The following is a 13684-nucleotide window of genomic DNA, read 5'->3' as shown; positions in this document are numbered from 1 at the left end:
TCAAAGATTGGCAAATGAAATAGATCATCAGCTGCAGTCACTTATCATCAATCAATGGTTGGTTGGTTGGTTTAGGGATGAAAGGGACCAAACTGCAGAGGTCATCGGTCCCTATCAATCAATGGATACAGGTCTCTTCCAGTGTTCTTCGTACTTCATCATCTTCAGCTTTTAGGTGCAGAACTGACCCTAAATAATGAGAAATATGGAGTTTTGTGCACGTTATATGGCACAGTGGTTAAAGACACTACTTTTATTTGGAATGAAACGCATAAAATCCACCAATTGCCTATTCTGATTTAAATTTCCCTGGATCACTTCAAGTAATTATGGGATGGTTCACCAAATAAGGTTACAAACAATTTCCTTCTCTATTCTTATTAAATCTGAGCTCACACTCTGTGTCTAATGACCTCAATGCCAGTGGGACATCAAAGTTTAATCCTCCTTTAACCTTTAAGTAGCCACATCATATCTTGAAATGCAGAGCCAGGTCGAGACATCTTTACACCCCCCCCCACCCCCCCCCCCCCCCCCACCCCACCCATCCTCTGTTTACCCTTTTAACACATTCACCCATGGCGATTCTCACCATAATCACTATAAATGTGATACACACTGTATACAGATCATGCAGTTTTAGCACACCTGGTGCCCATCTCAGCTTGATGCTCCTAGCAGCCACTACTAATTGTAATATGTTCTGAGCAGAAAACTAATGGCTGTCATGCCTCTGGTGTGCCTCTCAGTTCACCACCCTACGTGGTGGCTTGTGTTGCTTAGGCCTTAAAATGGCACTGTTGATATGCAAACAGTCAAGTATGTTTCTAAAAAATGAAAAAGAGTGAAATACTCTAACATCCCATTAACTGATTGTGTAATACAAATATTTTTATTTCATTTTAAAAAGGGAAATATGGATCTGAGTGATATTTCTATAGTTCATTATTTTCGCAACATAACGGGTTAACAAGCTTTAATCCAGACTCATCTTTTAGCTTAATTGCCTGAGGTCAGGTTATTGAAGATGTAAGAATTCAGGGGAGACACATTTGCCAGATAAAAAAGCACTATTAACTGCCGAATTCTCCTTCATTTCCCAGCTTCTGGCTTTTTCTAAGAGCCTATAAATTTATCAACCTTTCGTTCACTGTGCATCAAAGGGAGGAGTACACCAGACAATTGTTTGGCTGTAACTTACAAGACCACTGTTATACTGTTTGTAACAATGAATAGGCTCCAATTATAGCTGCTTGTTTATTGATCAACATTTGTGTTCTCTCATTATGTTCCTACACAGTAATGTTATTATTACTATTACTATTATTACAACTTCCGTTTGCTTTTTAAGTAAAGTCCTAGCAAGTAGCTGTATCAGTTGCTCATAGTTAAATACCTTGCAGTACCTGTCATAACCAAATGTGCATAACCAAGTGAAACTTTTAGGAAAGTCCTTCTTTGAGATGTTGTTCAGCTTACTCATCACATTTGCACCTTCTTCAGTCTTGGCGAACCATTAGAGATCCATTATTTATACACTTTGTCATTTTGTAATATATCTGTATTGATAACACCAAGTTCTGTCACTCATGATGGTTTTTTTCCCACCAGACAAGAATTATCTCATTCTTAATCTCAATTATCATAGCAGGCATCCGCACATCATTTATGTTTGGAAGTCAAGGAGTCTGGGACAAACACTGCACACATTTTTTTTCTACTTCATAACATTCTGGAGAATGTCTTTAACACTTGATTTAGAGATGTTTAGTTTACTGCTGCAATGCGATTTGTGACAACAACATTCACACCCTACGCCCCACATCCACTTCTTAATGCTGCCTGCTCACAACTGACTAGTCAAAATGCATGTCTGTTGTACACAATGTTTGTTCAAGCTGCCACCCTAGTTACTGCACTGTAATTGATTATACACCAGGAATAAAATTTGTCTCTGAATTTTTTAGACACACGGTTTATAATCAAAGTGAACACAGTGAAGTAAAACAGCAATATTTTATATGCCATTTTCACTAAGAATACTTCAGGCCTCTTTGTGCCTCATGAGAGGATGAAGTCTCAGGAATACATCTTCCTTCATGTGTCTGAATCTTGTGCTTGCTGAGATCTGTCACTCTTTCTATTCACTTTCACAATGTGCATATTAGCATACATATCATTATCACCTATTAAACTATCATTAAAATAGAAGAAAAGAATTCCACTGAAGTCTTTGCTTCTTTACCAAACTCTAAAGGACCTAATTTATGGGAAATTATGTTACTATTTTTCAGTCTTTTGAACACCATTTGCTACATAACTTACACTCCTAAAGCAGCTAGCTTGTAGGAAATGCCTCATATTATAATGAGCAAATCAAGCCGTTAAGAATTATTATTTTACACTCCATAAAATGTAAGAATCGTGGTCTTCAAGTACAGGAAGAAAGAGAGAGAGTTAGAATCAGTTGTGTTATGCAGAAGCTTGGAAGTAATGATGGATTGGGCTATAAAAAGAAGTGGCCACATACAATCAACCAACAGTGAAACAAACGGCAGGCTTTGATTCATGGACAGTATGGTGAGAAAAATGCAGCTTTTTGCTAAAGAGTTTACTTATTAATCTTCATACTGCTTATAACAAAACGCTTATCTCATTTGGGATACATATCAGGTTGCACTGACATAGGACATCAAACACATATAGAGAAGACAAGCATGAGCTGTCACAGGCTCATCTGAATAAGAAATAACACACAAATACTTAAAAAAAGGACAAAAAAAGAAATAAAAACTGAACACCAACAAAGACCTGCTTATTAAGCTCCAACATTTTTTTTTTTTGGAGGGAGGTGGGAGTGGGGGGGGGGGGGGGGGGGGAGGCAAGTGGGATAGGTTAACATTACATAACTAACATCTACTAACATCTAGAAAACTGAAAATAAACAGTTGTTCTTCGTACAGTCCATTTGAAAGTGAAATGCGATGAACTAAACATTAAGAATAAAAGTATTCTCATATGCTAAGCACCTTTTTGTTGATTTGCAAACTACAGATGTGCATGTAGAACTCAAAAAGATTAGTCTGCTGCTGCAAGCAAATATTTATGTACCACATTAATATTTTAACTAATCCATTTGATGCTGGGATCCTTAATGAAGAGTGTCGGCCATCTGCTCCATGTGTTGACACACATTATGGGATTTTATTGCACATGGAATTTTACCCATCAAGAAGTACACTTAAGTTATGAAAAGTTGATTGCAATGTGCTTTACAAAGAACATATATATTTGAAAGTGGCAATTCCTTATGCTGTTATTTGTTGTAGATGAGTGAATTATTTGAGAAGTATGTGTTTGAATGATGGCAATAGCTAAAATTCATTATCGTGGAGCATGAAAATGTGTGTTAATCAGGTCACATTACTTCTGGTGGCATCTACCTCATAGCTGGTTCCTTAACAGTTTTCTGCACACACTTACAAGAATGCTAGGTCTGTCCTAAAGTTTTCAGTTAATTTTACAGACAAGAACAATAACACATTAAAAGGGTGCGAGAGATCAAGACCCAAACCTCGAACTCTCTTCTCTTTAATAGGCAATGTTCTTATGAAGTGACACATCCACGCACAAATAACAAGTTGCAGTATACTTTCAATCTGCCAGTGCCCACCTCATACTTTCTGAACCTCTTGAAGGCTCTCCTGCATTCATTTTTGGTTTTCCTGTTTGGCTGCAGGGCTGAGTCTGGCCAGTCTGACTGGTTATCCTGCCTGTTTAGATTAGAATAAATAAAGCTCAGTTGATGTAGGTTATGGAGATTGAAAGAACTTTAGTCTCCCACTCAACAAGCTATTACCATATGTTGTTAAATGCAGTGAAATTATAATGAGCCAGAGAGAGAGAGAATACAGTTGACTGTTTATCTGTAACCAAGCTGTTCAATGACAAAATGTAAATGACATTTCTCTAACAATAAAGACACAGATAAAACGTAAGTAAATTGCAAAACACAAAGAATAAACAAGTGCACCAGTGATGGCAAAACACAGCACTTCTGGTGGCTGGTGCAGGAACTGAATTGACAGCGCAAAATCAAACACTTGCATCACGACACATGTATCAAATACTCGCACACTGCACTGCACAGAACTGCACTGGTGGCCATTGCTGTCACTACTACAGCCCCTTTGACAGAAGTGGAAAGCCACCCAGGAAGCATGCTGGGAAGTGGATGGGTCGACCAGATCCCGTGGTTCATTGTTCTCTTAAAGCTGGTATCATGGCCGGTATTGGTACAGGAGATGGTGTTGCTGGACTAGGTTGCTTTGGCTGGGCCAGCTGCTGCACAATGCTGTATCCATCGAGCATCAGTAGGTGGCGACTCAATCAAAATGTTATACCAACTTGATCCAATCTATTGTAACGGAAATGTGGTTGCTCTTGACCAGGGTGTGATCACTGATTTTGATGACATGATGCAGCCTGGTGTACGGTGGTTGTAGGGCCATTTGACGCCATCAGTATGCAACATCACGTGTGTGCACATATCGAGGTCATTCTGAACAAACATGCCAATAGTTCTACGTCTGGATGGCTCGGGATATCACATCTTCTTGATGTCCTGTCTAAGGTGACCGATGAAGGTAGGTGGTTCTGTATCAGGCTGCGGAAACACAACTACAAATTCGCCAGGCAGTTGTAGCGACTCTCCAGACATCAGTTCTGCAGAGAAACCATAAAGATCGGGTTAGTACTCATTCCAAGGGCCAAGTAGAATGTTTGGTAAAGCTTCTGTCCACCAGGCTGCACGACACATCAGGGCTGCTTTTAGTGTTCAGTGCCGACGCCCTATCATTTTGTTGCTGGCCAGTTGGTAGCTGGTTGTTTTGTGATGTTCCAAGCTGCAAAAAGTGGTCAGCTTGGCAAAGAATTGTGATTCGAACAGTAATCTGTTGTAATGGGCAGAGGACAGCCAAAACATGATACCCAGTTTAGCACGAAGGCATGCTTCAAAGCTTCTGCAGACACGTTGTCCATGGGCAGCTTCTGGCCAATGGTTGAATCATTGTCAGCAGGTACCATTGGCCACTTGAGGGTGGTAGTGGTTCAACGATATCCATGTGCACATCACTCTACCGTGTGGTAGAGTCAGAGAAGTTGCTGATCAGCACATGTATGTGCTAGTTGACCTTGTACACAACAAACTTCCAGTCACGGCAGTCTTTCTTCATGCCTGACCACACAAAGCAGTCTCTGATGAAGCATTACGTAGACCACACACCTGGGTGACACGGGTTGTACAACAATTTGAAGGCGTTCGTCTAAAATCTTGCTCGTAAAAACGGTCATGATTTTGCTGTTGATGCCACTGAAATATAACTTGATGTCCGTGCTGGTAATGTTGACTAATTGTAAGTCTAACGACGAAGTTGTTTCCTGCAACAGCTCTTGCAGTTCCTGGTCAGTACGTTGTGCTGCTGCGAACTCTGCGTAGTCAATACTAGAGATACTACTGATATGCGAGAGACAGTCTGCTATCACATCCTCGATCCTGGATATGGGTTGGAAGTGCGATAAATACAAGCTGGTTAAGCTACAGGGGTGAACACTTTATGATGATCTGCCGAAATGCACACGTGAGCAGTCTGTGGTCGGTGAAGATTTTAAACTCCTGGGCTTCCAGTTGAGGTCGAAAGCATTTTATTGCCTCATACATCGCTAACAGTTCACGGCCATATGCACTCCACATCTGTCGAGTTGTTGGCAGTTCCCACGAGAAAATTGCTAGAGGCTGCCATGCGTCATTGTTGCGTTGCTGCGACATAGTGCCCACCACTGTCTGGCTCGCACCTACAACCAATGCCAACGGCACGCTTGGCTCAGTGTGCGCTATCGCTTGAGTTGCTTGTCTGAATGCAGCGGTCATGCAATCTGTCCAAGTTATTGCTGTCTCCCTTTGCATTTTGGTCCTGCGAGCACAGCCATTAACGGGTCCTGCGCGTGGTAGATGCCAACGAAACAAAAATTCACCATCCCTAGAAATCGTTGCAGCTCCTTAATTGGGGAAGGTCGGAGATCTTCAGAATGACTTCCCCTTTTTCAGGTAGCGGTGTGGAGCTTGACGGGATAGTGAGGTGGCCAAGAAAATCGACTTCTGGCTCACCGAACATGCGCTTCGCTGTGTTCAACATTATGCCATGCTCATCCAACTGCTTGAAGATTTCAATAAGATGCTGGCAATGTTGTTTTGGTGAGGCAGAGAATACCAATATGTCATGGAGGTAGGCGAGGCAGAATGGCAGACCTTGCGACACGGAGTCGATAAATCTCTGCCATATTTGCGCATCATTCCTGAGGCCGAACGTCATGAAATTGCTCTCGAAGAAGCCGAATAGTGTAAGGACGCCATTTTCGGGATGTGTTCTTTGGCCACTGATATCTATGTATGCCTTGGCACAATCCACAACGCTGTCCAGCGAGCACCACTAAACGGTTAGTTGTAATAGCAGAGTAACAGCACTGGATAACGATCTGGCACTGTAGGGGCGTTAAATGCTCTATAATCACCGCAAGAGCGCCATGGACCATGTTTCTTTGGCACTAGATGCAGTGGTGAAGACCAAGGACTACTGGACTATCACATGATGCCCTCTCGAATTATGTTGTCGACTCCTGCCTTTGCAATTGCTAAAGGATCCGGGGCCAACCGTTATGGCCTACAAGATAAAAGGGGTGTTACGCATCACATCTTTAGGCATACCTGTCGTCTTGTCAGTGCCGGGAAATCTAAAACCATTGGGGCTGCTTACTGTCGACGGTTTGATCAGCTTGGCAGACTTAGTGGTGGCCTGGCACCGAAATCCCGTGGCCATGAGTCTGGAAATGTGGTCAACTAGGGATGTGTTGGCGATGTCAAGCAATTGTGTCCCAAGAAGCCAGCCCAGATTATTGGCGCAGCGAAATTCCACACGATCACTCAACACATATTTTCGTCCGCATTATGACTTAGCGGATGACGTTTTTCCGCTTTTCCCGTGAGTGGTGTAAACCTTCTATACGACACTTCCTGAAACACCACACAGCTTCGCTACGTTGGAAGTATCCACCATATGAGCACCAACAATCTGCCCCATTCGAATGCACAGACTTTCGACACAGCGTATTCATAAAAGTACACAGAACGCTATTCTGACCATGACTGACACTTACGACGCATTGAGGACATTGCACAAGTGCTGTTCGCCATCAAGTACAACAGTGCAGCTTGCAGACTTTGCTTATCTTTACGCCTGCATGTCTCGCCGTGTTTCCACAGTTTTCTTCACCCTCTGTAAATGCGACTAAAAGAACATGGAAATGAAGTCCATGCTTCTTGGCAGAGCGTAGAGGAATGAAGCGGGAGACCTGCACCGTCGTACTAGGCAAGGTCCTTAATGGAGGTGGTTTGCTGTTGCCTTCCTCCGACCGTAATGCGGATGAATGACGATGACACAACAACATCCAGTCATCTGGGGACAGGTGAAAATCCCTGACCCCGCCGGGAATCGAACCCAGGATCCCGTACTCTGGAAGTGAGAACGCTACCGAGAGACCACGAGCTGCGGACTAAAAGAACATACGTAGTTAATTTTTCTTAGACAGCAAATTCACGTTGTAAAAGACAGTGACACTTCGTGTTTTTCAGCGTTAAAAATGAAATTATGCAATGAAGCAGCAAAAAGAAGAATTAACTGATGTAGAAGAAAAGATGTGAAGTGATAGGAATATTTATTTATTCTTCATAATAACAGCCTGTTATCTGAAAAGCTAAAATAGGTCATGCAAAACACATTTCCTCGAATGGCAATTAATCATGTATTAATTATTTATTTCTGATAATTAAAAATATGAATATGCATATATATATATATATATATATATATATATATATATATATATAAAAACTACTTCTACTACTACAAAACTACGTTAAACCTTTAACTAATTACCCAGCTACTAACCTACTACCAAAAGTACAGAATTTATTCTCTGTTTGTACATTTAAGTTGTAGATGGTTGTCCCCGCTACTGGATCCGCCCTCATACTACCCCGGTCAACAGCCACAGTCTATTGCACTCCTTGGGCGTCGGCCAGCACGTCAGCAGCGTCTCCACCCATCACTGTTACTTCTTAAAGTCCATTCTTCCATGAACACCTGCACCAACGCAATGCAGACTATTGGGACAGTATTTCACTCGGGGGTCGCCGACCTCAGTTATCTTCTACCCGTCCGCAGAGAGCCTGAGTGGCAGCATGATGACTTCTGGTTGAATGCCTCGTGAAGTCATCCTTGGCCTTTCTGGATACTGCAGCTGCAGTATCGTTAATACCTGACGTTCATTACTCGCTGCATCTTCATAGAGCGTGCAGTCCCACGATGTGTGTTTCTGGTGTGTCCACACTGCCGCAGGCGCAGGTATTATTCATCTGTCTTCTGATTTTGTATAGATACGAGGCATAAGGGCCATGGCCAGTCAAGTAATGTATCAGCCCACTCGATGGGTTAAGGAATCTCATTTTTAATGTCTCCCTGATGTTAGGCAGAAATTCGTATGTTCCCCTGCCTGTGCACGAGATGTCCAATTCATTTTGCCACAGTTGTAATATTCCATCTTTTATTGCCTTTTTCGAATTGGTCTCTCATTTCCAAGCACTCTTCGTGCTTCCATTTGATTGCCTTTCTTTAACCAGTAAATGGCTCCCCTTTTCCTAATTTACTAGTCCAGTGAACATATTTCTAGAATTACTAACAAAGCATCATTCGGTGTAGTGCAGTAGGCGCCCGTTGGTTCTTCTTACTATTGAGGCAGGCTTCACTAACTGCAATCTATGAGCTCAAACGCTCGCACCATGAAACGTCCCCTTAGAAAAATTAATGAATTACTGTGCTAGTAAACCCCTTACGTTATTTGATTTTCAAACAGCTGAGCAAAACTGAACGTACTCAGACATTTCTCTCCTTACTTATTCTGATCATCACTAAAGTGACACACAATATTTTTAGCGCAACGCAATCTGACTTTCAATAATCCCTACAGAAGAATGGCACTAGCTCACAATAACCTATAACTTTCATGAATCAGTTACCTCACAAAAATCTTCGTTACTCGAACTACTGCAACACAGCGAGCGCCAATACTGCCAGCCAGCTAAATAAAAGATTCTAACTACTGAAGGCACTAACTACTGATAGGCATAGTTAGAAAATGAAAGATTTTGATAGAGAACAAATAATGTATTTACCTTAATAGTGTTCAAAGGTCATGAGATCCAGTCTTACAAATTTACTGTCTCTGATGGACTCATGTCCAGATCATCCGCTCTCAAAGCTCTGCCATCTCTCTCCCCACATTCACCACTGCTGGCGGCTCACCTCCAACTGCGCAACGCTACGCGCTGTTAACATCCAACCGCCCAACACTACAATAGCGAATATATCAACAATGCCAACCAGTCACAGACTGCACACAGCACAGTCAGTGATTTTCATACAGAGCGCTACCTGGCGTTAGCAATGTAAAAACCTAAACAGCCTACTTACAACCATATCCTACGATTGATGCTAATACAGATTGGTGGTATACTCTGATTGTCTTCAAGGGAAGCCGAAACTGCCTATTTGCAAAGGTTATAGTTTTATTATCCAGGTATGTACCTTTTTTGCCTGCATCCTCTATATGATGTGCGAAGTTACGACGTTCGTCGAGAAATACCCCTAGATACATATCTCTTTACTACACTTCTCCTAATCGTTACATCATTTAATTTTATTTTTGGGTTTCTTATTAGTTTCTCTTTCAGCAGGAGATACATTGTTTTATGAAGTGCTAGTGACACCTTAACACGTAGACGCCAGCCCTCAAGTTCGTGGAGGGCCGCATTACATTTGTCTTCTATAACTCTCCTGGACTTGACAACGAACAGCCCGCCATCGGCAAATGCCGCCAGTCCGCTTATGTTACCGCTGTCATGTAATTTCTGTAGTATGGGCTTCAGTGCTAAATCCCAAAACTCCGGACCACACTCATATCACTGCGGACAGCCTTTTGTTATTGTCTTCGTTGTTTTCTTTCCTGGACGTGTTAAACAAGCATGTTGCACGTGGCAGTAATCTCTCTGGCAATTATCCGTAAGGCGACCACAGAAAGACGGTAACCATAGGTTATCGAAGGCGCCAGCAATATTAACCACCATCGCAAGAGTGTACATAGAATGGGTGTCTGTCGCTAGCGAGATTGCCTTATTAATTGCGTCTGCAGCTGACTTGTCTGTTCTAAACCCGTACTGGTGAGTGCTCATCCCGTGTAGCAGTCTGTGATCTTTTAATCTTTTGTATAAAAGTTTTTCAGATGTCTTGATGAGAACGTTCAAAAGACAAACTGGTCTGTAGGATCTGGATATCAATGGATCCTTATCTTGCCCTTTACTAATTATCACCACTTCAGCGTTCTTCCACGGCGTAGGGACCCTTCCTTGCAAGACACACTCATTGTACAGAGAGCACAAGTAACTAGTTCGTAACATTTCCCATACCCAAGCTGTCTCGCCTTCTTCTCTATCGTCAGAAAGTAGTGTTTCCATTACCAGGGCAGCTTACTGTTCCTAACTCTCTGTTACCGTCCCAGCATTCATTCTGAGCGTGGATAAGACTGTTGGTGAACGTATTTTCTCGCAGACTATTATATATAGTACACCCCACGGATCGCCTTCAAAATTAGCCTCCACGCTTACATAGCTCCATTTTTGTTTTCTACAACTCTTCCTTAAAACGTTATTTAACATACGTGCAACCTTCGGACTTTTTCTTCTTGGACCCTGCTGCTCTGTTATAGCTTCTTGGCTCTTCTTGCTCCACGTCTTAATTTGTGCAGCGTCTCTGTCCAGATGCAAGGTACTCCTTTAGAATAACCTCTGCTGGCAGGTGTCCATGGCTCCATTACTCTATGTACAGCCACTGTCAGTTCTTGCGCTTTAACATCTACATTATCACCCAGCGATGGACTTTCTGGGCAGTAAAACACTCTTCTTAGTTCTTTCCAGTTAGTGTCCTTGATCTTATATTTGGGCCTTATGCGCACATGTTCTGTGGCGTCTTGGATTTTCCTTCCAGAGATGGTATCGTGTATGATATTGTGGTCACTCGATGTCAATCCACTCGCAAACCTGCAACCTTTTACACGGCGCGCCTTTGCCGTATTTGACGTTGCCCCGACTCCGTACGTTGGCGGATTGTGAGGTGCACTCAACACCTGTAGGCTGAGTTCCATAACGGCTTCTTCTAGTTCTCTTCCATGGTCATCAGTCAGGCGGCTATGCCACAATACTGACTTCGCATTTGCATCAAAGGAGTACACAACAGGCTCAGTTCGTCCTGGGTAACTAATATCCTTTAATCTTAGCAAATACTCATCGATCAGATCACTAAACTGAAAATAGAAGGAAACCAGGGTGCAGCTCTCCCTCCCGGTAACATTTCCACACAGATTACATGTTCTGAACAGTATTGTGATATTTTTATCACTGTTTTGGCCTGTTAAGTACTATTATTGCTACCAAAGGACGTTGCTATTGTGCGACTACTGGGCAGTTACTGGCATACTGGGGATATTTCCTGCCTTTGTATACTGTTCTTGGAGGCACAATACAACTTACTGCAACTCTTCTACGACTCTTCTAACCTCTTGCAATACGCTGACAATTCTGACAATTCTCACGGCATTAAGGTGTCCTACTTTATCTCCATTAGGGAATACGCATATATATTTGACAGTCTTGCCCTACTGGCCTGCAATCTAATGGTATATGACCATGCGTCATCACAAAGAGCTTCTACAACATACACTATGTGATCAAAAGTATCCGGACACCTGGCTCAAAATGACTTAAAGTTCGTGACGCCCTCCATCGGTAATGCTGGATTTCAATATGGTGTTGGCCCACTCTTAGCGGTGATGACAGCTTCCACTCCCGCAGGCATACGTTCAATCAGGTGTTGGAAGGTTTCTTGGGGAATGGCAGCCCACTCTTCACGGAATGCTGTACACAGGAGAGGTATCGATGTCGGTCGTTAAGGCCTGGCACGAAGTCAGCGTTCCAAAACATCCCAAAGATATACTATAGGATTCAGGTCAGGAATCTGTGCAAGCTAGTCCATTACAGGGATGTTATTGTCGTGTAACAACTCCGCCACAGGCCGTGCACTATGAACAGATGCTCGATCGTGTTGAAAGATGCAATCGCCATCTCCGAATTACTCTTCAACAGTGGGAAGCTAGAAGGTGCTTAAAACATCAAGGTAGGCCTGTGCTGTGATAGTGCCACGCAAAACAACAAGGAGTGCAAGCCCCCTCCATGAAAAACACGACCACACCATAACACCACCACGTCCGAATTTTCCTGCTGGCACTACACACGCTGGCAGATGAAGTTCACTGGGTATTCGCCATACCCACACCGTGCCATCGGATCGCCATATTGTGAACCGTGATTCGTCACTCCACACAAGGTTTATCCACTGTTCAGTCGTCCAATGTTTACGCTCCTTACACCAAGCGAGGCGCTGTTTGGCATTTACTGGCATGATGTGTGGCTTATGAGCAGCCACTCAACCATGAAATCCAAGTTTTCTCACCTCCCGCCTAACTGTCATTGTACTTGCAGTGGATCCTGATGCAGTTTGTAATTCCTATGTGATGGTCTGAATAGATGTCTGCCTATTACATATTACGACCCTCTTCAACTGTCGGCAGTCACGGTCAGTCAACAGCGGCAGTCTCGGTCAGTCAACAGACGAGGTTGGCCTGTACGCTATTGTGCTGTACGTGTCATTTCACGTTTCCACTTCACTATCACATCGGAAACAGTGACCTAGGGATGTTTATGAGTGTGGAAATCTCGCGTGCGGACGTGTGACACAAGTGACACCCATTCACATGACCACGTTCGAAGTCCGTCCGAGTTCCGCGGAGTACCCCAGACTGCTCCCTCACAATGTCTAATGACTATTGAGGTCGCTGATATGGAGTACCTGGCAGCAGGTGGCAGCACTATGCACCTAATGCGAAAAACATATGTCTTTGGGGGTGTCCGGATACTTTTGATCACATAGGATATCTAAGGAGAATGATTCATTTCTTCTGGCAGAAGCCTGCTTCAGTATCTTCTCCAGTTTTTCCACTTCTGTTGGCAGATTGTCCACTCTGTCTACAAAATCAGGTGTAGGAAAAGTAATATACTCCCTTTCTGGATGCTAATACCTTACTAGAAGTCTTAACGCTGTAATAAGCGTCATTGGCTCTTCCAGTCTACAAAGTTACATAACGTTTCCTGTGCTTTCATAGATCTGACGCGGATCTGTTCCGGTCTGTGTTTTATGTGTGTGTGTGTGTGTGTGTGTGTGTATTCCTAAGGGACCAAATTGCTGAGGTCATCGGTCCCTAGACTTACACCCTACTTAAACTAACGTAAACTAACTTATGCTAAGAAAAACACACACACCCATACCCGAGGGAGAATTCGAACCTCCGATGGGAGGGGCCGTGCAATCCATCACATGGCGTATCAAACCGCGCAGCCACTCCGCGCGGCCTGTGTTTTATAGTTCATTTCTTTGTTGTAGGTGTTTATTTCCTGTACGAACTG

The 13684-nt window shown here is 43.0% G+C and overlaps 1 protein-coding gene across 1 annotated transcript in view; it reads right to left on the bottom strand.

Moving 5' to 3' along the window:
* The window catches only part of LOC124608137 (long-chain fatty acid transport protein 4-like), a 325190-nt gene that overhangs the window by 90438 nt on the left and 221068 nt on the right, over positions 1-13684 (bottom strand). The gene's annotated exons all lie outside the window — the stretch shown is intronic.

Source organism: Schistocerca americana, chromosome 1, assembly GCF_021461395.2.
Source record: "Schistocerca americana isolate TAMUIC-IGC-003095 chromosome 1, iqSchAmer2.1, whole genome shotgun sequence".
Lineage (NCBI taxonomy): Eukaryota > Metazoa > Arthropoda > Insecta > Orthoptera > Acrididae > Schistocerca > Schistocerca americana.
The sequence above is the reverse complement of the archived record's forward strand: the minus strand, read 5'-3'. Positions and strand labels throughout refer to the sequence as shown.